General features: G+C 47.4%; 1 protein-coding gene across 6 annotated transcripts in view; it reads right to left on the bottom strand.

Annotated features, from left to right (window-relative positions):
* Positions 1 to 23266, bottom strand: part of TRERF1 (transcriptional regulating factor 1) — a 214493-nt gene that overhangs the window by 121274 nt on the left and 69953 nt on the right. For all 6 annotated transcript variants that reach the window (XM_019642829.1, XM_019642831.1, XM_019642833.1 and 3 more), the window contains exon 3: positions 2384 to 2466. The gene's annotated coding sequence lies outside the window, so the exon portion shown is untranslated. The remainder of the gene's footprint in view (positions 1 to 2383; positions 2467 to 23266) is intronic.

Here is a 23266-nt window from a genome sequence, read left to right as displayed (position 1 = left end):
ATGGGGGGAGGGGGGTTGTTACTTTGTGAGGGTGAAAAGGGTAACTATTGCATTGTTCTGTACACCTGAAACTAACAATAAAAAATAAAAAAAAAAAAACTTTAAAACTCAGGTTTTTACTAGTTAAGAGTCAGCTTCCTCTCACTATTACCCCCAATAATTAGTCCAAATTACCCCCCAATAATTAGTCCAAATTAATAACGTTACTATAGATGATACAGTATGGTGGGTATCAGCTGCCACTCTCCCAGTATCTATTTTCCTCCCTGAACAGTACACAGAGCTCTGTGTACCCAGACCTCCACACCCACGTGGTGCTTTGGGGAAAGTTGACACACTCCCCAGTAGAGGGACAGGCCAATCAGGAGAAAAATCTCAGGTCCCCGCCAATCAACAGAGGGCATTCACCTCGCCATTGGGATTGGCTAAGAAATTATCACAACTCATTCCAGCCAATGAAATGCCAGGGTTGGTTTGCTGGGGAGGGACTTCTGGGAAAGATACTTTCTCAGTCTTTTTAAGAGTTACTAGAAGGGATGTTTCTTTACTTCTGCAACTATGAGCCCAAGAACTCCTGCAGTCATTCTGCCTCCATGAAAGAAGCAGGCCTGAGGATGAACTGACACGGTGGAAGAGTGAGCAGAGATGAAAAGAAACTGGACAGTTAATAATATGCTGAGCTGCTGTTTCACACCTATCCTGCAGTTCACACCATGAGCTGATTAATGAATTGCCTGTGCTGGGAGCCCCTCTGAATTTGGTTTTCTGATATTCACAACTCCAAAGAATCCAAACTGATAAATGAGAAATAAGCACTAATGCACAGATTCCTCTAGCACTTTCTCAGATTTTTGCTTTACACTGTTTCTTAACTGCTCTAAGTGTTTTGTGTTATTTTTCTAGAGAAAATATAATGGGTCTTCAAGAAACACTTTCATGAATTAATGAGTAGCCTTGGGCATGTTGCTTGACTTCCCTGGGTCTTTTCAACTATAAAAAGGACTAACTTTGACTAGAGGGTTTCTGTTGCCCCTTCCAGCCCTCACAGCCAACAGTTCGGGTTCTCAAGAAGAAACATCGTTTATAATATAATCCAGGCAATCTGCATCTCTTGCTCAGTCAGATATTTTCCATTTGCATCTCTGTATCTACCCTCCACCCTTCTCCACTCAGCTCTGAGCCCCCAGAGGTCCTGATCTCGGTGGACAGCATCAACATGGCTCCCTGCCTTCTGGCTTCCCACTGAGTATGCCTACTGGGAGGTACCATCACGAGACAGGAGGACTGAGGGGAGTTCAATGAGAATATGTATTCTCTTGGCTCTGAACCGGCTATGTTGGTGTTGACTGCATCCTTCTACCAGAGATAACCTTTCCATACGGCTTTTCTTTCCAGTTCTGATAGCCAATCCCACCCCCTTCCTTTCAGGCCTAGGCATGGGAACAGCTAGCTCCCTGACACTACTAGCCCTGAGACGCTTCGACACTCATGCTGGTTTCTGTTACCCTGCCGACGCCACTATAAACAGTCCCTTCAGGAGAGTCTCTTGGAGTACTCCACTTGAGTGAACCATCTGTTTCCTACGGGAACCCCAAGACACAATGGCTTAAAAGTTAAATCAAAATCAGCCACAACAAAAAAGAAACAGAAGCGATCAACTTTGAGCCTCACATAAGAGAGATAAAAAGTGTGACATTTGCTGAGAAAAAAGACCCGCACACACCAAAAGAATCAAATTAGACGTCACTACCATCCTCCCCCATTGTCACTGAGAATTTGTGGAAAATAGACATCTCTTTTTAGGCCAGGGTTTTAACCAAAAAAAAAAAAACTGTTTATACACAAATGTATTGACCCTTCCGACAGCTTTTGTGTAGGACCTGGCAGAGGAATCACAGCTATATGCCCATTTTCTAGACAGACAAACTGAGTCTGGAAGAGAGCACAGGGCTACACAGCTGTAAAAACACTAGCAATGCCCAGGGCCAGCTCAAAGGCTCCTTGATCCGGGAATCTGCCTCTGACAGGCTCTGTGGGTTTTCTCCAAGCGGCCGTCTACAATACAATTCTCCAGAGATGTTTAATTCCCTCTTAACACTTCTAGAGCTACCATCCACGAACATCCTTTGGATCCTTCACTCTTCACAACTCTGCAAATTTGCACTCAGCCCCATTCCAGGTGATGCTGAAATTCCAATATGTCATTCCACAATCACTGACCATTTCCCAGGCAAAGTTTTCCAGAAACCTACGGGGTGCTCAGGCCCAGAGCAGCCCTTCCCTGCTTCTCCGGCCATTTTCCACACCATAATGATCCAAGAAATGATCTTACGACCCCCTTCATCATAAAGCATTCAAATACTCAGCATTTCAGAGACGCTACCTGTTTCAGGGTTAAGACGCTTAATCGTTCAGGGTCGTCCTGCTTCTGTGTCGTCCTCCTTCAGCATTCTCCAGATCCGGGGCCTGCGGGAGTGACCAAACCGCAAATTCAGGATATCTGGCTTCAACATGGAACAGATCAGATCATATCAATCAGGGAGAGAGACCAGAACCAGCCGAGGATGGAGCCCTGAAAACCCCACCAGTTGATGGACCTGCCCAGGAAGAGGACTCTCCACAGGCTGCTGAGGGAAAGTCCCAGAGAAAGAAGAGGATTTAGGAGAGAAAGACGCCCAACTCCATTCTTCTATTTCCTCAGGCCCAAAACCCAGGGGTCACTGTGACTTCCCTTCCCCTCACACCCCATGTCTAATCCATCAGCAAATAATGTCAGCTTTATCTTCAAAATATATCCAGACTACCACCACTCTTCACCACCTCCTCCTCTGCTACCTCTTTGGTCCAAGCCGGCAGCTTCTCTCATCAGGTTATTGAAGTAACCTCCTCACTGGTCTCCCTACTTCCACCTTCACCTTTCTACAGTCCGTGTATTATGTGCATTGAATTGTGTTATGGGTTGAATTGTGTCTCAAATTCCTATATTGAAGTCCTAACACCTGGTAGCTCAGAATATGACCTTATTTGTAAATAGGGTTGTTGCGATACAATTAACTGGGAAGATGAGGTCATACTGGAATAGGATGGGTCCCCCTTCCAATATGATTGGTGTCCTTATAGAAAGGGGAAATTTGGACACCGACACCCACACAGGGAGAGCCATCATGTGATGATTGGCATTATGCTGCCACAAGCCCACAAACTACCAGAAACTAGGAGAGAGGCCTGGACCAGATCCTTCCCCAGCACCTGCAGAGAGAGCATGGCCCCGCCAACACCTGCATCTTGAAATTCTAGCCTCCAGAACTGTGAGACAATAAATTTCTGTTGTTTAAGTTGCCTGGTTTGTGGTACTTTGTTACGGCAGCCCTAGCAAACTATCACACCGTGCTCCCCACAGCAGCCTAGGTGATCATTTAAAAATCCCTCTTCTGCTCAAAACACTCTTCTAGTGTTTCATCTCCCTCAAAGTTAAAGACACAGTCCTTGCAATGATCTACAAGGCCCACAATGTCCTGGCTCAGCCTCTTCCCTGAACTCTTCTCCTCCTGCTCTGCCCTTTCTCAATTTCCTCCAACCACATGGCTTCCTCAAATACCCCAAGCAGGCTCCTGCCTCAGGGCCTTTGCACTTGTCCTTTCCTCTGCCTAGAACACTCTTTCACCAGACATCCTTCACTTCCTTTGGGTTTCTGCTCAAGTGTCACCTTCTCCATGAGGCCCTCCAACCCCACTCCTACACCCTTTGTCTCCCCCTTCTGTTGTATTTTCCTTTGTAGCTTTATCACTACCTAACATTTGATTATATTTTTATCCCTTTTCTCTCACACTAGACTGCAACCTCTCTGAGAATAAGGACATCGTATTAAGGTATGCCCCAGAGCCTGGCGCATAGTAGGTGCTCAAAAAATAGTTGTTGAAAGATTTATTTGTGGAATGAAAGAAGCCAAGAGAAAGGAGAGTTGCAAAAAGGAGGAAGTTGTCCAGTGTCAAAAGTAGCAGAGTCCAGAAAGATAAGGACCACAGTGTCCGTTGGGTGTGGTAATATGGAAGCCACGGGTGACCTTAAAGAGGGCAGTTACTGTGGAAAGCAGGAGCCCTCTGCAGCAAATCCACCAGGTAGGTCCCTTTCCTGTGCCAGGCACCCCTCCCACAGGCAGAAGCCAGCCTGAGTGAGCTGTGACCACAAAAGAGCAAAACCCAGGGCAGATGCTTTCCAGACTTTTGTCTGTGAGGAAAGGTGAAAAAGGAGTGTGAAATAGAGGGGGGTGAAAGTTTGAGGAAAGACTTTATTGCTGAATTACTGAAGGGAGTGAGGTCCCAGGAGCTACAGGTGACAGGGGGATCTATGTACCAGAAGGTTCTCTGGCCGGGGGGAGGGAACGTGTCCTTCTCTGAATGGAAGGAAACTAGGTTGGGATGAGCCCAGATGCCAACGGTCACCAGGGAAGGGAGACAAGAACCTAAATGGGCTCACTGCTGGGGTGCAGTGTCGGCTCTGAAATGGAACACCTCCTTCAGTTTTGTGCCCTACGTGCCTCACTTGCCTCAACCAGTACCAACCCTGCTCCCCTGCTTGGAGAGAGCTGGCTGCTGGCCAGCACCACCGAGGGCCCAGCTGAAACTAGAGGCTGTGTGTGTTTCATAGAGGCATAAGCCGCGTGGCTGTGGGGTTTCTGGGACAGGCCCTCAGCAGCCTGGATTTAGGACAGTCTTCCTAAGGCTGAATTCGGGGACCCCAAACAGCTCCATCCATTTCCATCAAGGTTGCATCATTCTTCCAGGCTTCCAAATTCAACCCTTTGCAGCCCCTTTGAGTCCTCCCTCTCCCCTCCCCCAATTCCTCCCAGCGAATCACAAACCATGCCTCTCCCATTATGAGAGTACTCCTACTTAATGGCTGTGCGGCACCAGTTAAAATCCTCACACAACAGTCCTGTGAAATGTTTTCTGCTTCTATTTACAGATGATAAAACTGAGGTTCAAGAGATTAAGTAACCTGCTCAAGGTCACACAGATACCAAGTGACAGAGCTGGGATTTGAAACCTTTCATCTCTCTATCTTCTTTTCTATATTCACGTCTCCACCCTAACCCAAGTCCCTCAACATTTCACCCCTAAAATTCAATGTGATAAATGTTATCTAACTCACCTCCCAGCAACCCCCATTTACAGTGCACACTTCCACATGAACCGCCTTCTTGCACTGTTTTCACCTATCTCTATCCTATTCGATTGGCTTTGCTGCCTCCCCAATACAGGAAAATTTCACACTCCACAGCCACCCCTTGAGATCCTTCAAACATGACGCACACCCTTTCTTCAATCTTGTTTCCCACGTGCACGCTCCGCTCCACCCCATCCCGTAAGCTCCTCCCCTTCCCATGACACCCCTCAAGGTCCCAGTCCTGGGCACATCCTTCCCCCTGCAGCTTCACCCTCTGACCAGCCTGCTCCCCTGCAGTCCACTGAGCGGCACCACCCCAGCTTGCGGAGCGCTCCCCTGCTCTTCTGAGCTCAGTGTTTAGCCTCTCTTGGCAAGTATTCCGTTTGCCCAAGTAGACTGCAAGCCCCTCGAGGGTAATTAATATCTGTGTTGAAAACGCTTGGAACTGCACACTGCTCAACACAGGGTCTTCAATGGAAAACATGATTTGATCCACAGAACAATGCTGATAAGACTCAGATAATGTGTTTCAGAAAATACAAGAGACCTGGGGTGGGTAAGAAAGGGACTTGGGGCCTTCTTCAAGTTTTTGGAAGCACACCTATTCTTCCTTTGCAGGAGCACCCAGAATCTGGCACCCTAAACAGCTCTCCTAATAAGGTGAAAGGTGGCTGGGTTTAGCCCTCCCCTCCTCTCCCTGTCCCTATACGCTTGGTATCCTTTCTTAGCTACCCCTTCACATGCTTTCATACACATTGATAGAGAGCCTATCTTCTACCCTCTTCAAGGAAGAGCTTGAAATGTGAGCAATCTGGCTGAGGGGAGTTCCTGGTGACCAGCAGAATGGTTAGCGCTGGGTGCCCAGAGATAGGAAAAAGGGTTCTCCAGTTCTGAGAAATTGGGCATTGGTCCTAACCCACTTCAATCGTCAGCCACGGACCACACAATTCTGGGATTCCCAGGGCCACAGGGGGAGAAAAGGGGGAGAATGGTTGGGAAAAGCGAAAGTCAGCAAAGCCCTCAGGGCCATCAAATTACACCCCACACAGACAGAAGGAGCAGCACCTGACTAGAAAGAGTCTGAGAGAAAACTATAGAGACCAAGATGATGCTATCTCCAAGATGCCCAATAAGAAATCAAGATCTCCCCACACCAGTGGAACCAAAGGCGCAGTGTGGGCCTCATGACATAGCTGAAATAACAGCAGCTTTAGCTACAGTCGGGTCTGGGATCAAATTCTGACTTAGTCACCCAGTGGCTGTCCCACCTGGGGCTGGTCACTTAACCTGTCTGAGCCTGGTTCTGCCTGAGCTCATGTGAGGCCTAAATAAAACAAGAAATGTATAAAACCATCTAGCATAGTGCCTGGCATTATATAAGGGGCCCCAAAAAGGGTTGTTCCCCTCCCTCCTTCCAAGCTTTTTCAGATCTCACAGCCCCAACCCTCGCTAATAGGAACAAGTACAGAAGCTACAGAGCATTTCCCAGCAAGAAGGTCTGCCAAGGGTGGCAAAAGTCAGCAAAAGGAAGGAGGACAAAGGGGCCACCCCATGGCCGCTAAGAGAGAAACGCTGGACCTCTGTGAACACCTAGGTTTCAAAACACACAATGCTCCGAGCCTCAGACCAAACCCAAACAGGAAGTTTGTGACAAACTTAGCAAACACGCATGCACAATTGCAGGAGGCTGCACACCACTCAGAAAAGATGAAAACCAGCACTCGGTGTGTGTCGGGGGTCAGTGTGGAAAAAAAGGGGTGTACCTGGCCGATGTTCCAAATGCACAGAACTCCTCCTGGGTGCCAGGGAGCTCCTCACCCCAAGCACTGGGCCAAATCACATGGAGCAGCTCTGGTTTCCCAAAGCCAGGGTCTGTCAGCTCCTCCCCACTGTGTCCCTCTCTCCTACCTCCTCAGGCATCTAGGACATCGAACACTCGAACAGTCATCAGGGGCCTGGGTGACAGGTGTGAGGGATCATTTTTCAGCTGGGAGAATTCGGCACAGAAAAAAGAAGTGATGTGCGGGGGTCCCACAGAGCCCCTCCATCTCCATGTGGTGGCCTGGCCAGTGCGTGTTGCATCAGGCCCCCAAGCGCTCCACAGGGGGGTCCTCAGGCTGCCATTTTTTTTCTCCTCTGAACTCCTGCCTGGCCTTAACAGTTTCATGAGCACCGCTGACACTGGTACGGAGGCGCTATAACTTCAGTTCATTTTTTTGCAAAGATGGACACGCCTAAGCCTCCATGATTTGTGTCTCATCTCCCCAGCCAGGGTGAAAACTAGGTGGTTCCTTTCTCTTTGTTCACAATCTCCCAGCATCTGTGGATTGAGCCTTGATACTAGGCCATATGTTTGGTGGGTAGGCTCCAGAAAATACTTGGGAAGTGAATAAATAACATCAATACCATTTCTACTGCCCTACCCCCCACCAGGCCGTGTCCCACTTGTCTAGCTAGATCCACCCTCAGCACACAGGTCCCTGGCCCCACCCCTCCTGGGTGAAAGGACCAATTATCAACTCAGTCCCCGGACTGTCAGCCTCACTGCCGGCCCCCACCCTCGGCACCTCCGGCAGTGGTTTCCCCACCTCCCCAAGTTAGGTTCCTTTTAAAAAAAAAAAATGACTCATTTAGGAAGACAAAACCAAAAACTTCAATGGTAAAGATAAAACAGCACTGAGTCTCTTTAAACACCTCCTACTACATGCAGAATTTAGATCTGATAAAGCCTCCCCAAACTGGACCTCCTAATTTGGAACTTACAGTACACACAATTCTTCTAGCAAAAACATTTCCAGTAATGTTTTCTCTCTGAACTTTTCAGGGTCTTCTTCACAAATGGAGGTAGCTTCAGGCCTCCAGTCAGTAGCTTTTTCAAAATGAGAATAAAAAAATTTAAGTCCATGCTTTCAACTCCTGGGACCAAAATGAATTATTTGATGTTTTATTATGATTCTGACTTACTGGAGAAAGAATGCTGGCATTACCTCATTGGTCTGATGAGAATAATGGGGAGTTTTTCATAAAAAAACTTCGTATGTAAAAAGTTGACAACATTTGTGCACAGTATTTGAAAGGAACAAAACTATACTTCAATGCATAAAATCATAACATTTTAGGGCTAAAATGAGCCATTAGGGTGATCCAGGGGTTCTCAAATGTTGGCTGCACTTAAAAAATTCCCACCCCCAAAGATTTGGATAGATATGGACTGGAGAGCGGCTCTGGCATTGGGTTTTTAAGAAAGTTTCCCAGTGATCTTAATATGTATCCAGGGTTGAAAATCATTGATCTAGTACAGATTAGAAAATTGACATCGGAAAAAATTAAGGTGCAGTCCATGACTGCTCAGCCAGAGATAAAACCAGAACCAAATCTGACATTTACAGCTCCCTGTCCAGCTCCGCAGTGTCGCTCAGAGTTTAAATATTTACAGATTTGTGAAAATCATTATTTTTTTAATTTGGGGGACTAACACAGAGTTGCCAACTTTCCTTTTGTCAAGCAAGGGTATTTTTATAAATACCTACCAATTACTATCAAGGCTTCCTGACAAGTCTCTTGCTCGTTTGCCACCCTCTCCATCCCAATCCCCATCCAGGAGGTAAAATTTGACAATACCTGGTCCTAGCCCACAGTCTCACTCACCTCTGCCTCACGCTGCTCCTTACCAACACCCATGGGACAAATCCAGACAAAACCCAGGCCTCAAAAAGTCTCCGTCTCCTTTCCCTAACTTCACAATTTCTATTTCTGAAAATCCTCTCACTAACCACAGACTACTTCCCAGTCCCGCCAAATCCACCCTATACCTTCCTCCTGACTGACATCTGACAGCTAATATTTGTACAAGTTACAACCATGAGGGTTTACAGTTTGTTACTCCACACACATTATCCCTCCTAAATTTCTACCTAATCAAGGCTACACTAGAAACTTTTAAGGAGGGCTACCTCTGAGGAGTAGATTTAGGGAGGAGGGGTGGGTAGGAGGGCAAGGGGAGTTCTCTTTACACCTTCAGCTTGAATTTTGGGCAAGCGTATATTTTTTTAAATGGGACAAAAATCACACACACACACACACACATTACAAAATACATCTATGGTTCGCTTCCACTTTGTAAATACAGAAAATCATCTGGAAGTCTCCATACCCAAGTTCTAAATGTAAACGATATCTGGGTGGTGGGATTACGGGTGACATGAATTTCACTTCCCTTTCCTCTTTATCTTTATTATGTTTTATTTATGTAATACAGAAATCATGGTCATTGAAAACCTGAACCAAAGCATTATCTGATCTCTGAAACCTACACAGTACTGAGAAGCAAGCACACCAGAGCACGTCCCAGTCTGGAATGTAGAAACATCTCCTTTTTGTAAAATGAAAGATTTCTCCCCAGTCTCGCCCTGGCTTCTGCACCCGGCCTAGGACCCAGTCTACTACTGCAATTGACCCCCAAGCCACCCTCAGGTCCTGGCAGTCCCCAAGAACAGATGCAGAAGAGATGTCCTGCCTGGCACTGCTGTCAAGCCCCTTCCGAGACCCGTCCGACCTCCTCAGCTTCATCTATTCCTGCTCTCACATGGACCAACTGTCCTCTTCGAAATGTCTCATCTGGTCCTGTCTCTTAAGTCTTTACGCAGGCTGTGTCCCCCACCCCTACTTGTTTTCTTCCAGAGTCTTCACGAAGCCAAGCAGCCACACCTATTCCAAGTCACATTCAAATCCCCAATTTGTAGATCAGGAGCCTTTACATGGAGTGGAAACTGTGGAATTTTCCGCAGTCCCCACTGCTCCCTAATGTCTAACAAGGCAATGAAGAGTCTTCTAGGCAGCAAGAACCATGGCTCAAGGCCTGGAGGTCAGAGTGTATGTGATGTGTTCAGGGAAGAAAAAGGGATTCGGGATGTCTGGGGCACATCCCAGCATGTCCAAGGCTCAGCAGAGGGAAAAATCCAAAGAAGCTTAACAGCAAAATGGACAAGGGCCAGCCAACAGAGGCCCAAGCAAAGGGTTCTCAACCTCTCATCTGCTACTCATCCTTCTAAGTGCTTCCCCACAATTCGCTCTACCATTTCAGTGTCTAGTTGGGTCTAGGCCAACAGGAGTGGGTGGAAAAAATAGGAATAGAGAAAAAAGAAATGAAATTAAGCAACACCACACTGAGATAGGCTGTGCAACATCAAGCCTTCCTAAGTGGTCTTGGGCGACTCTTGAGGGGAGCAGGGGACACGGTGCCTAACCCTCTCTCCTTGATGTCAGCCCCAAACATGAAGGACGTTTGCCAATTATCGAAACTTCCGGGGACCCTCAAGAGACATTTCTAAAGAAATTGAAAATGTCAAAACTGCCAAAACACAGACTGGCCGTGCTCCACCCAGGTGCCTCTGTGGCCTGGGGGGCCTTTCGGGAAACCCACGTGGAAGGTATTAGACTAGCACCCACGTCCTATCCTGTAAGAAGGAAGCCTTTGACAATTTTGGCTCCTCAAATGTCCACCTCCATTAGGCCTGACTGCTTGGCTGATGGTACATTCATCTGTCCAGGGAGAAATGCTATTCTGTAAAAGCGTAGTGCTGTTTTAGGGAGTGGTATGTGTCTTCTCTTCCACACCCACTCAGCTAGACTGTAAGTTCCTACTGGACTCAATTCTAGCTTCTTCTCTTTCCTTCCAAAAAATCCTCCCTGTTGGCTTTCAGCGGGCATTTAGTAACCAAGTAGAAAACCAATCCTCAGATCGCTCAGCTCTTATCAGCTCTCTAATCTTCTTGGAGATGGAGGCGATACACGCATGCAAACTAGCTGGGTAACAACACCCTGCCTCTGGAAAGGTGTGTGTTTGGGTGGGTGGGTGCGGGCTGGAGAAGGTCTCATAAAGGAAGTGAGATCTGAGTTGGGTCTTGAAACAAGGGTTCAATTGGGTTCAAATGGAGAGGAAGTGGGAAGACGATCCCAGGCAGTGGAACCAGCACACACGTGGCACTGACCACAGGGTGGGGAGGGCCCCTGCTCCGGGGGAATGAGACCGTGAGGCAGTGAGAGGTGATGAGTCTGCATTCAGGAGTCAGACAGACTTAGCTCTGCCTCTTGTTAGCTGTGCGACGGGGCAACTTACTCTGTCAGTCCCGCATCCTTCATCAGCAACATGATGAAGATGCGGATACTAATGGTACCTACGTGCTGACGTTATTGGAAAGATTTGATGAGAGGATGCACTAAAATACTTAGGACGCTCAGGGCCTGCCATCAATGAATGTCATCTGTCATTCTTGCTACAGTTGAAACTACCCAGTACCCATCCTGATGATGCAGACAGGGCACTTTCCTCTATCTAACAGACAGCCGTGATGCTAGGAGGAAAGGAATGCTGGCTGGCTGACTGGTCACATCCTGAGTAACCTAAGAAGTGTAAGTAAGAGCCAGCTGAACATAAGAATGCCCAGGCAGCCAGTGTATCCTCCACTACACACACACACACACACACACACACACACACACACACTATTCTCCATCCGTCTTGGACCACCAACTCACTCATAATAAATACAAATTTATTTCCCTCTTCCTCCCATCTCTCCAGTTTGGCACTGGTTGTGTCCCTCCAGCATCGCAGCTGTAGTAGGGCGGGGGGAGAGACTTCTCAACTCGGGAGCCCCCAGCTCCCGGCCTAGGGAAGGTAACAGCTTCCTACTGTCGTCAGCCCTGGGGTGCCTCACTATCCTTTGGTTTCCCTAGCCTGCCCACACTCCTGTGAACACTCTCTTTCATTAACATCTCTCCCGTTAAACCCCTAGCATGTGCCAGCCATCTCATGCTGGGACCCTGCCTGCCAGAGCCAAGGCCTACATCCACCCACCCGAGGTACCCAGGTACCCGGCTGAAGTGCAGCCGTGTCTTCCTCTCACTCCCTTCCTCCCCTCAGAGGTAGCACGAATGGCAGTGTTTACAATATCAGCACCAGTGCGTTTTACCCAAGAGCAATTACGTGCGAATTTAACATCCCTAGGAATCTAGGTAAAACTCAAGAGGCTGAGAGGAAAACAACTTTCCCAGCTGAGGCAGGGCATGTGCAAAGGCCCTGGGCTCCTCCAAAACTCACACAACGTAGCTTCTCCAAAGAGACGGAGTCTAGATCAGTACTTGGTAAATAGCAGGCACGCGGCAACTATTTGCTGATGCAGGTCCCTCTGGCTAAGCATGGAAGCCTGAAATCTAAGAGATCTTTCAGGAAAGAATACTCCATGGAAGCACCTACTCCATGGGGCAGCTCCTTTGATGTCCTATACTCATCATCTCACATACCATGAAGCTCTGAGATGCCCCCATCCATATCCAGCAGGAGTTCAGATTCCAGTCCTTCGTATCACAAACTATTTCCTTGTCTCTTATCCATTAATTCCTGAGGCTTATAGTTTCCCCAGCATCTCTCTGGCTGATTTCGTTACTCCCACTCCCTCACAGGGCCAAACGCAGTCTTGTTTCAGTGCAATTCAAAAGCATTTATTGGGCTGGCCGAGTGGTTCAGTTGGTTAGAGCGCAAGCTCTGAGCAACAGGGTTGCCGGTTCGATTCCCGCATGGGATGGTGGGCTGCACCCCACACAACTAAAGTTGAACATGGCACCTTGAGCTGAGTAGCTGTAAGCTGCTGATGGGCAGCCGGATGGCTCAGTGTGCAACATGGCTGCCAATTCAACTCCCACATGGGATGGTGGACTACGCCACCCCCTCCCCTCCCCCGCAACTAAGACTGAAAGCGGTGACTGGACTTAGAGCTGAGCTTTTGCCCTCCACAACTAAGATTGAAGGACAACAACTTGACTTGGAGTTGGTGGGTCCTGGAAAAACACAATGTTCCTCTTTCCCAATTCCCCAATAAAATCTTTTTTTTTTTTAAAAAGGCTTTTATTAAGTGTTTACCGCGTACAAGTATTGTGCCAGGCACTGGAGATCCAAAGATGATTAAGATAAAGATCTCGGGATCTAAGAGCCACAAAAACACATGAAGGATGAGGGCTTACTACCAACTAAGGGGATTCTCAGGAGATCAAGCTTGAACTACACTGGGCGTTGAAGGGTGGAGCTGTGACAATGGGGAAGGAGGAGGAGGAGGAAGGCAGCAGATATGAAGAGGGAGGTGGGAGGTGGAGGACCACAGGCCAAGGATGAGCAGGACTGAACTGACAGGGATGAGCAGAAAAGGGCTGGGCAAGGGGTTTGTCTCAAACTGCGACCACCTGATTCTAAAGCCAAGCTCATTAACAGGACAAATGAAACCTGACCAAAAAGATATTTCCTCCCAGCAGCCTCCAAAGTCAAAATGTCCCCCTTTGGAAAATGTTAAAGGTAGCCAGGCTAGGTCAGGGCAAAGATGCTAGTCCTGAATAGCACGTTTCTTACCCAGCCACTGACCACCCACCAAGCTGGCCCTGCCTTGGAATCAACGGGATCCGTGGATGGAAAGGAGACCTAGCCACCCCTAGCTCCAGAGCCACTGTGAGCACCCTTACCCCACGAAAAAACAGAAACCTTCCACACTCGGCTTGCTCTTACTTGGAATTCTAAAATTAAATATTTATCCCTTTCACCTAAAAGCTTTCTCCCCTTTTTAAGCTAATATGCAAATACCTTGGGAGAGGCTAAGTCTTAGCAGCCACACATCCGCTTAGCATGAATGTTTCCAGAAGATCTTTCCTGGAAAACAAGCTTTGCATAAAGGATGCTCAAGAGATTATCTGTGACTGAGGGGGAGGCAGGAAGGAGTGAAGGGGGCTCCCGCAAATGAACCAACAACACCCACCAAGGGCACAGGGTAGAGAGTTTAAAGTTGAGGGTTCAAAAAACTTTTTTCACCACGTGTTTTTAAACACAGATATAATTCATGACCCATAAAATTTACCCTTTGAACTGCACAACCCAACGGGTTTTAGCATATTCGTAAGGTTGTACAACCATAGTTACTATCTCATTGCAGAATATTTTCATAACCCCCAAAAAAGCCCCATTAGCAGTCATTCCCCATTCTCATCTTTCCCCGGCAACCGTTTTCTCTCTCTTTGGACTGGACTTGCCCATTCTGGACTTTTCAAATAAATGGACCCATACAATATATGGCCTTTGTGTTTGGCTCCTTTCACTTGGCATGGTTTCCGGGTTCATCCTGTTGTAGCATGTGTTAGTACTTCATTCCCTTCTCATGGCTAAATAATATTCTCTTGTATGTATGTACCACATTTTGTTTTCCCATCAAAAGACTTTGTAAAGGGCAAAACAGATGACACTCCTGCAGAAAGGAGCCTCCAGTGTCCCTGGGGCTGCTTGGGCAGTGCAACCATTTGTCAACTCTCCTTCTCTGTTCCTCCCACCAGCACTCATGGACATTGTCCAAACCCTCCACACTGCGCTGGTGTGATTTTCCAAACACACAGTGCAGCGGCTCAGGTCAGCAACCCTGAATCACACAGGCCATGACAGAAACAACTCAAATTCCTTCTCAGAGAATTTGTAATGACTCTTCCAATGTGTTTTATAAATCTTCATGGTCCTGGTAATAGGGCTTCACAGGAGTGTGACCTGTGCAGGCTCACAGGGCCCCTGTGCTTCGCCTAATGCGCTGCTGTCACTGTCTTGAAAGGCCCCACATTTTCATTTTGCACTGGGCCCAGCAAATTACGTAGCTGGTCCTGGGCAAGAAGCAGGGGTTTGGGAAGGGATTGCAACTTGGCACTTCCTAGAGAGACTGCTGCGTAACAGCTCACTGAGGCAGGTAGGGCGCTGAGGAGAGAGACTGCAGGTCAGCTGGGGAGAAATGCCAGGCCTACCTACTGTAATGCTGAAAACCCAGCTTCCAAACCGCCCAAGACCACATCTTCCTATCCTGAGGGCTAACAGTTGGCTGATAAGGCCTCCCCGTAACAGCCAGACTAGTTGAAAGTAAATGTGATAAGTCAATTCCGTACAGGCTCAGACTGTAAAGCAGGGGGGGACTCAAACTGAAACTTGTTTGATCTTGTCATCGCTTATAGGTTAAGATCAAGAAGAAGAAAGAAAGTAAAAAAAAAAAAACAAAAAACAACCCACACTTACTAAAGTAACGGGCACTGAGAAAACTTTTTAAAGATCAACTTTTTAAAAAACTGTCACCTTTAGTTCCAGCATAGTAAGGAAGTCATGGTTTTGCCAAAAATCTGGCATTTGATCCAGAGAAGAGAAAATTTAAAACGCAGCCGTCTATGCTGATGTCAGTACTAGAAGGGACCTTAGGAATAACCCATCCATATGGATCCCAGGAGCCTTGAGCCACACCCCTCACACCCCGGCAGATTTAGTCCAATTCTCATTTTCTACATGAGGAAGCCGTGCTGTGAGAGGGGAAGTAACCGGCCAAAGCCACCCACAAAAAAGGGGCAGGACCAGAACCCCGGAGCTTGCAGCTTCCCTTTCCAACCTCCCAATTTCATAAGTCCAACCAAAACTCATATACTGAGTGGATGCCCCCCACCCCCAATTTTCTCCTGGATCCTCAACTCAAATCTTCTAGTACTTGACTTTGTCCCTGGGAAAAGAGAGTCAAGTTGTGCAAATAAACTGAGCATTTTATTTAAAACCCTAAGGAAGAAGATACGGCTTCCTTCCACCACTGCAATATCTATTCCATCATTTGGGGAAAGGCCAGAGAACTCTAATGTAGGGTGCAGGGCCTTTCCATATCCAAGGCATTTATTAAGCACAGTTTTTCTGGGAAGAGTGAAGTTTAACCTCGTTTTTTTCCAGTTATAGATACAAGGATCATGCAGGGTGGGTGGAACTCTGAAGCAGACCAGAAGTGCTACCACTTCATCACACCAAAGACGCAGGTCCAGACAACCCCTGGAAAGTAATGGGACTCGGCCATCCATCAAGTTTCATCTTTTTTCTCAAGCACAGATGAACCAAATCAAACCATTCTTAACACCAAGGGCCTGGATTCCTTTTATTTCAATTTGTTTTATCTTCCCTCCCTTCCTCTTTCTCTCTTTCCCTCCTTTCCTTCCTTGAACAAATAGATGAGCACTTACTATGTGCCGGGCATGTTCTGGTTGCTAGGGATAGAGCAGTGAACAAAACAGATCCTGTTTTGGTATTTACGTTCTAAAAGGAGGAACCCAGGAAAGTGTTAATAAATAAATGAAAATATGCCATGTAAGACGGTGAAAAATTCTCTGGAGGAAAACACAGCAGGATAAGAGGGATTAAACAATGGCAGGGAAGGGGGGCATATTATTGAGGATGGCCAGGTAAGGGCTGTCTGAAGGAGGTAAAGGAGTGAGCCATACAGATATCTGGGGGAAGATGTTCTAGGCAAAAGGAGCAGCGCGTGCAAATGCCCTGAGGTGGGAATGTCGTGGTTCATTCAAGGAACAATCTGGAGTCTGGTGTGGCATGAATGAGGAGAGTGGCAGGTTAGAGAGGCAGGGGAGTGGACCTGCCTCTGAAGCCACAGTAAGGTCTTTGGTTTTACTCCAGGTGGGATGGGCATATTCAGGGCTCTAAGCATGGGAATAACTGACCTGACACCAGCTTTACCAGACCCACCCTGACCGCTGTTGTTACCAAGCCACCTGTGCTAGGGGACCAGATTCAGAAACCAGATCCAGCCCAGCCTCTAAGCAGCAGTAAAAAAAAACAACAGTTCCCTTCTCTGGGCCTCCACAGTTTCCTCTGTGAAATGGGAAGATAAGACTCAATGATGTCTAACGTCCTTTCTATAATATTCTCATTTTCTGACCCTAAGATGGATTGCCCAAAGGGTCTAAAAGTCTCACCCTCTAATGGGGAAAAAGAGAAGAAACAACAGCCAAGTGTCAGAAGCCCCCAACAACTCCCCAAGGTCTCCCCTGCCCGACACCAGATTCTCACCCCACAAAAGGCACAGCTCTCTAGGGAGAAAGGTCCAGCCCAGGAAGCAGCCACGTCAGCAACGTCCTCTAAAGATTACGAAGGGTGACCACTAAAGATAGCGCAGCCTGCACACATGTTTCAGGGTGGGGCTCGGCCTGCAGGGGCCGGTGAAAGCGGCTGCTATAGCTAAATCAGGAGGCACTGCTGATATCTGCTTCTTCCCTGGGCCGCCCCAGTCTCGCCTATCTCCCCCACTGCTAGCATGGAGCGAGAAAGAAAAGTTATTGGATTAAGAACTGCTCCATTCCAGTCTTTCCTTGAGGGTTCTGTGTCCCACATCATCAAGCTGGGTCAGAAAGCAAGACTCAGGTCATAAGCAGGGTTTGTCTCTCCCCATCCAAATGGGAGCTCCCCAAGAAGACGAACCATCCCACCCATCAGACTGTGAATTCATCCTACGCCTCCTCCGACGCCGCCTCCTCCATCACACTGGGGGCTCCATGAGGGTTGGGGCTATATCTCCCCTCACAGATTGGGAGCACCTGATGTCAGGGACTGTGCCACCCCCATTGGACTGGAAGCTCCCCAGAGATAGGGCTTATCTCCCCCTTTGCCTCTGTCGCCTCACTGCATCCCAGACGTTTTCTGTATATTTAGTGATTTCTTAAAACAAGGTGCTGATTGAAGCACTCGGATTGAAGCTCCCATCCATGCATGAGGCCCTGTGATCCCCGGCCATTAAATAATCCATGGAAACTATCTGAACACGAACTTCCACGCTGAATAAAAAGAAAACAAAGTTAAAAGTGGGCTCCACTGAACGTTTTGGTATCCTGTTCATATGTTCTGGCCAGAGGCTGTCCTCATTTTAAAAATAACCCTTTCTGATGACTGGGGCTGAGGCCAAGCTGAAATGCACCTTGAGGACCAAGAGTAGGGAACCCACTAGCCCAGGCCTGACCAAAGCCAAGTTCCACATGGGAGGCCGGCCCACAGCCCAGAGACAGGCATCCCCACCGCCCCCCGGCTTCCAACCTGGGCTTTTCCAAGGCAGTCACAGCAAATGATGTGGTGGGAAGTGGGGAGATGGCTGTGGGAACTGAAATCGGAAGAGTGGAAGGAGGAGGGGACCCATCTCAGAGAGGCAGGCCCATGCCTCCCTGAATAGAGGAGGTCGGGGGTGGTAAAAGCAGAGATGGGGTAGGCTCAGCAAAAGCTCCTGGGGCCTCCTGGGAGAAGCAGAGCCCGCCCCAGACAAGGGAGGGGCCCTGGTGTGCGTGTTAGTCAGGGAAGCCACTAGGGACTCCCATGGCATCTGGTATGGCGGCTCATCTCCCCAATGGGTTTCCGCAGAATTGCAGAGGAGGGGCAAGAATGTTGGCACTTCCAAAGGCTAAAACTAATAATAATAATGGGGGAGGGGGAAAGGGAGAAGAGAGGAGTGGGGGAGAGGAGGGGAGGAGGAGAAGAAGAATAGCTAACACAAGCACTGTGCTAAGTCCTTTCCATATACTAACTCAGTAAATCTTCATAACGATGCTAATACTACTGCCTGTTTACAGATGAGGCAACTGAGGCCCGCCCAAAGTTATGCATGCGTGATGAATAAAGCTTTCAGCTGGGCAGCCTGGGTCCCCAACACATGCACTCTTAGCTACCCCCCTCTCTGAAAACAAAGAGGAAAATCCTAGGGTATTTCTGCTGGTCCCCCTGAACCTCTGGGTCTAAAAGTCACCCAGCAACAGGCATCCTGCGGGCTTGGGAAACTGGGGTGCTGGAGCCTCAGACAGCCCAGCAGGTTCCCAGCGCCCTCTTCCCACTGTGCTGAGAGCCTGGAGACCGTGAAAATGCCACCGTGCTGGCATCGATGACTCTCTCCTTTCAGGAGTCTCAGATTAAAACTACCCTTTCTGTATCTGGCATATCCATAAGAGGGAAAGCGGAGAGGAGGAACAAGTGGAAGTGACAGGTCTCAGCTGCCACAGGGAGCCCACAGGGTATCTGAAACTCAGAAAACATAGGATAGACATTTTTAAACAGTGTGCTAGTTACATTTTCAAACAAAATCCTCAATGTGGTTTTCCCCAACCTCCACACCTTTTCAGGTGAAGTTCATCTAAATGGAATAAATGTAATAAATCAGTGAGTCCAACGGTGACACTGCAAAGGGTCCAAAATGTCTGAAAACTGAAGGAAATAGTGGATCTACTATTTTTCCCCCCAGATTAACAACTGGACCTTGCTTTATGTGAGGGCTGTTCTTGTATTGATACTATGGGCATTTCGGCCTGAAAATGCTTTGTTGTGGGAAGTGTTCTGTGCACTGTAGGGTGTGTTGCAGCATCCCTGGCCTCTACCCACTAGACACCAGTGGCACTCTCCTTCCCCTCCACCCCAAATGTGACAATCAAAAATGTCTCCAGACATTGCCAAATGCCCCGGACAGGGAGGGGTGGGGGTGGGGATGGGATGGGGGGGGCGGCAATCACTCTCAGTTGAGAACCAGCTTTATCTTTAGACAAACTTCAATGAAAGGGTGTCTAAAGGTTGTTTAAAAAAAAAAACCATAGAGCACGGTGCTGAAATGTAACTGTCATACTACTTAAAAATAAGCATATCCTATTTTTCTTGACTTCTCAGACACCATGTATTGGAAAATTTTCAGTGTAGCTGCCATGCCTCTTTCCTGTGAATCTGCTTAAATGCAAATCTTCAGTGCCCCAGATGCCCACGCCCGGCTCCTCCTCCCATCCCCGGCTTCCCCCAGCTTATGTCCATCCCACAAACCAATCAATCCTCATGTGTTCAACACACCAGTAGGCACTTGCTCTCTGCCTGAGTCAGGTTGCTGCTAGCCCTGCAGGAGCACTGCAGGGGTGAGACCAGAGACCTCTACGCTTAGGGACTCCACAGCTTCAAAGGCCGCAGTAGCCACACCCAAGAAAATGGACCCATTTTCATCACCAGGGCAGTCGATTCATCCCACTCTCCAAAGTCTCATTTGAAAGCACAGTCTGCCTCAGCCCCCGGGGCGTGAGCAATGCCAAACACAGAAATGGGTCCAAGATATCGAATGAAAAAGACTGTGAAAGACCAACCACCTGACTGAAACATGGGCAAAGACTATGAATTGAAAGAAAAGGAAACAGAAATGGATTTTAGACTTGTGGGAAAAAGTGCTCAACCGCACTCATAAAAGAAATGCAAATAAAAACTAACTGAGATACCAATTTTCATCTATCAGGTTGGCAAAGATCAAAACGTTTGATAACTCGCTGTGTTGGTGAGGATGCCTCATTCATTAAGGGTGTTGGTGTAAATCGCTACTTTCTTGAAAGGGTCCTTGCAACCTCTACCAAAATCACAGACGGATACATGCGTTTACCAGCAATTCCACTTCTAAGAATTGATTGTGCAGACATACTCCCACACATGCAAAATGGTGTATATGCAAGCACACTCACTGCAGTATGATTTGTCATGTCAAAAAACCTGAAAACAGCCTCAATATCCACTCTCAGGGGATTGCTTGAATAAATCATGGTTCATCCATGGAATGGAATGCTATGCAGCTGTGAAAAGCAATGAGGGCATTCTCCATGTCGTGCTATGGAATCATTTTCCATGTATACTGTTAGATAATACGAGAATGACATGCACGGCATGCCAGTAGTTGTTGAAAAGGCTGTGTTCATACATGCATTTAAATGCATAGATTACCTTTGAAAGGGATAATCCAAAAGCTAGCAAGTGGTTGGTTACCTTTAGAAAACAGAACCGGGAAACTGCGGGCAGGAAGGCGAGGAAGAATTGCTATACACCATGTTCAACTCTTCATCGCTTCCACCTTTTATATCACGTGCACGCACTAACTAACTAGTCAACCCATCAATCAATCAACAGAGAAAGACTGTAAGTAACTGATCGAGCTCTACCGTCGTTATGCATGTGCTCATGAAACGGGTATTACAGGTCAGTCGTAATGATAAATCCTCTCTTCCAATAAGTACCCGTATTTCTTCGTTCAAATGCCCCAGGTTTTTTTTATTCAAAAGTAGGATGGTCATCCATCCAGGACACATGAGAAACTGACCAGTCTCCCTCAATTAGGTTTTGAAGGCATTCATCCTCAATACTACCTTCCTTATCTGAAAAATGTACAGTCGTGGACACTGGGACCACCGCCACCTTGAAGTTCCACGTGCAGGCAAGTGGGATCCCTGAGAAGGCTCACTGCAGGATGGACTGCTAGGGCCCCCGGGGAGCACTGGTGCTTTTAACAGTGCCTTGCAGCACTATGAGCTGGAGCTGTGCATGACAAAGGGACCTGGACCCTGATACCTACGGGAGTGGCAGGAACCCCCAGCAGCACCAAGCCTCCTCCCTGCAGCTCTGCCCGTGGCAGTGTTTTAATGGCATATTTCTCAAAGGTCGCACAGCCATCCCTTTTAAACCTACCCCACTACCACTGCCACTTCATCATGAAATAACCCTTATATATATTTTAAGCTGTAAATCAGCATTTGTCAAGTTCTAAATTGGGCGACAGCAATATTTATTCATCAAAGGATAAATCTTCCCTGCACAGTCATAAAGCTCCCTAATAATTTAACATGCTATCAATCTTACCTGAAACTTGTCAAAAAGTGGCCTGAAAGGGGCATGTGTTTTAGAGCTGACTGGTGGTGAAGTCTATAGTTTATTAAATAGTTCTTATTTTTAATTTTTGGGGGGGGGGCGGGGGAGAATGGCCCACGGGACACATCCTATGCAGAAGGGCAATTTGGAAATTCATTAACCTGTTTGGGGGTAGAGGAAAGCCAATTCCCCAAAGAGGGCCAATGGCTTGTCCGATACAGCCTGAAGATGGTTGGTTTAGATAGAAAAGCAAGAAAAATTATAGCATTTTGAATGAGGCGTGAGCAAAATACACGAAATTAGGGAATTCGTGTTGGGGGACGGATTCGTGGAGCAACAAGGTGAGATGGAGAACAGTTAGAAGAAAGGGTGAAGTAGGACTCTAGATGCAAAATTATTACAGCTGGACCAAGATGCTAATTTGGAGGACCCTTTTAGATCTTTGGAGCAATAAAGCTTTCCGGACCTGGTGGTTCCACTTCAGTGCAAGTATGTACTCCCCACAGTCCAATGCCAAGACATTACTCTGTTTAAGGATGAATGGGCAGAAACCAAGCCCTTTGATCAAGGTTTCTCAACCTCGGCACTATTGACACCTTGGGCTGGTAATGCTTTCTGGTGGGGGCTGTCCTGTAGGCTATTTAGCAACATCCCAGGCCTCTTTCCCATTCATGGCCAGTAACAGGGTCCCTAAGAGTTGTAACAACCAAATAAGTCTCCAGACATTGTCTTCATGTCCCCTGGGCGCAAAATCACCCCCAGCTGAGAACCACTGTCCTGGATGCATTAAGTCTCACTTGACAAAGGTGGGCTGACGGAGATTCATCCATTCCACTCTAACAAATGTAATCTGTTTCCTTCACGGTGCTTTTCCTCTGAAGTTTCAAAATAGAAATCTAAGGAAATGCAGAACACCAATATTTAGTTCACAATATTTACTTAACCTTCTCTCATGAGCGAAGGCCAAGCCTGCCTAAGGGCCCAGAGTAGCTCGCGATGCTCTGCCTTCCATTCTTCCTCCCTATTCTGCAGCCCCCTCCTGCATATCCCCCACGCTCCAGTCCTTACCTTTTACTTCTAACTTACCCTCCATTTCCTTTATGTTTTCCCACAGCCTTGCGCTCGACTCTGGAACAAGAACATGCTACAGGCTGGCATTCACTGGTGGTTAATGACAAGGTGGGTTTCTAAGCCACAAATACCGTGAATTTTAAACTGTTCAAATTCACTCTCCCTGTTCCTGGGCAAGCGGGGGAGTGATCCCTCCCCACTGCTGAACACTGAACTCCTTATAGAACTTAAATAATCAAGCAAAGATAGAGAACCGCCTTTTAATTTAAAAAAAAAAAAAGCCAAGCTCATATATTCATGTTCCAGGCCACATTTCCCACAAGCATTTTATAATCAACAGACTAAGCTGCTACATTGAACCTGCAAGCTTCCACCCAGGGAGCCATCTAGCTTTCAGGGCACTCAAAGCAATTGGGAACAAACAGAACCTTGGGTGAACTCAGATATATGTTGTTAAAAGATTCAGCTTTGATTTCAATGTGGAGTTGTTGTTTTTTTTAAAGGTAACTT

Source organism: Hipposideros armiger, unplaced genomic scaffold (genome assembly GCF_001890085.2).
Source record: "Hipposideros armiger isolate ML-2016 unplaced genomic scaffold, ASM189008v1 scaffold_72, whole genome shotgun sequence".
Lineage (NCBI taxonomy): Eukaryota > Metazoa > Chordata > Mammalia > Chiroptera > Hipposideridae > Hipposideros > Hipposideros armiger.
This window is presented reverse-complemented; position numbering and strand designations above follow the sequence as displayed.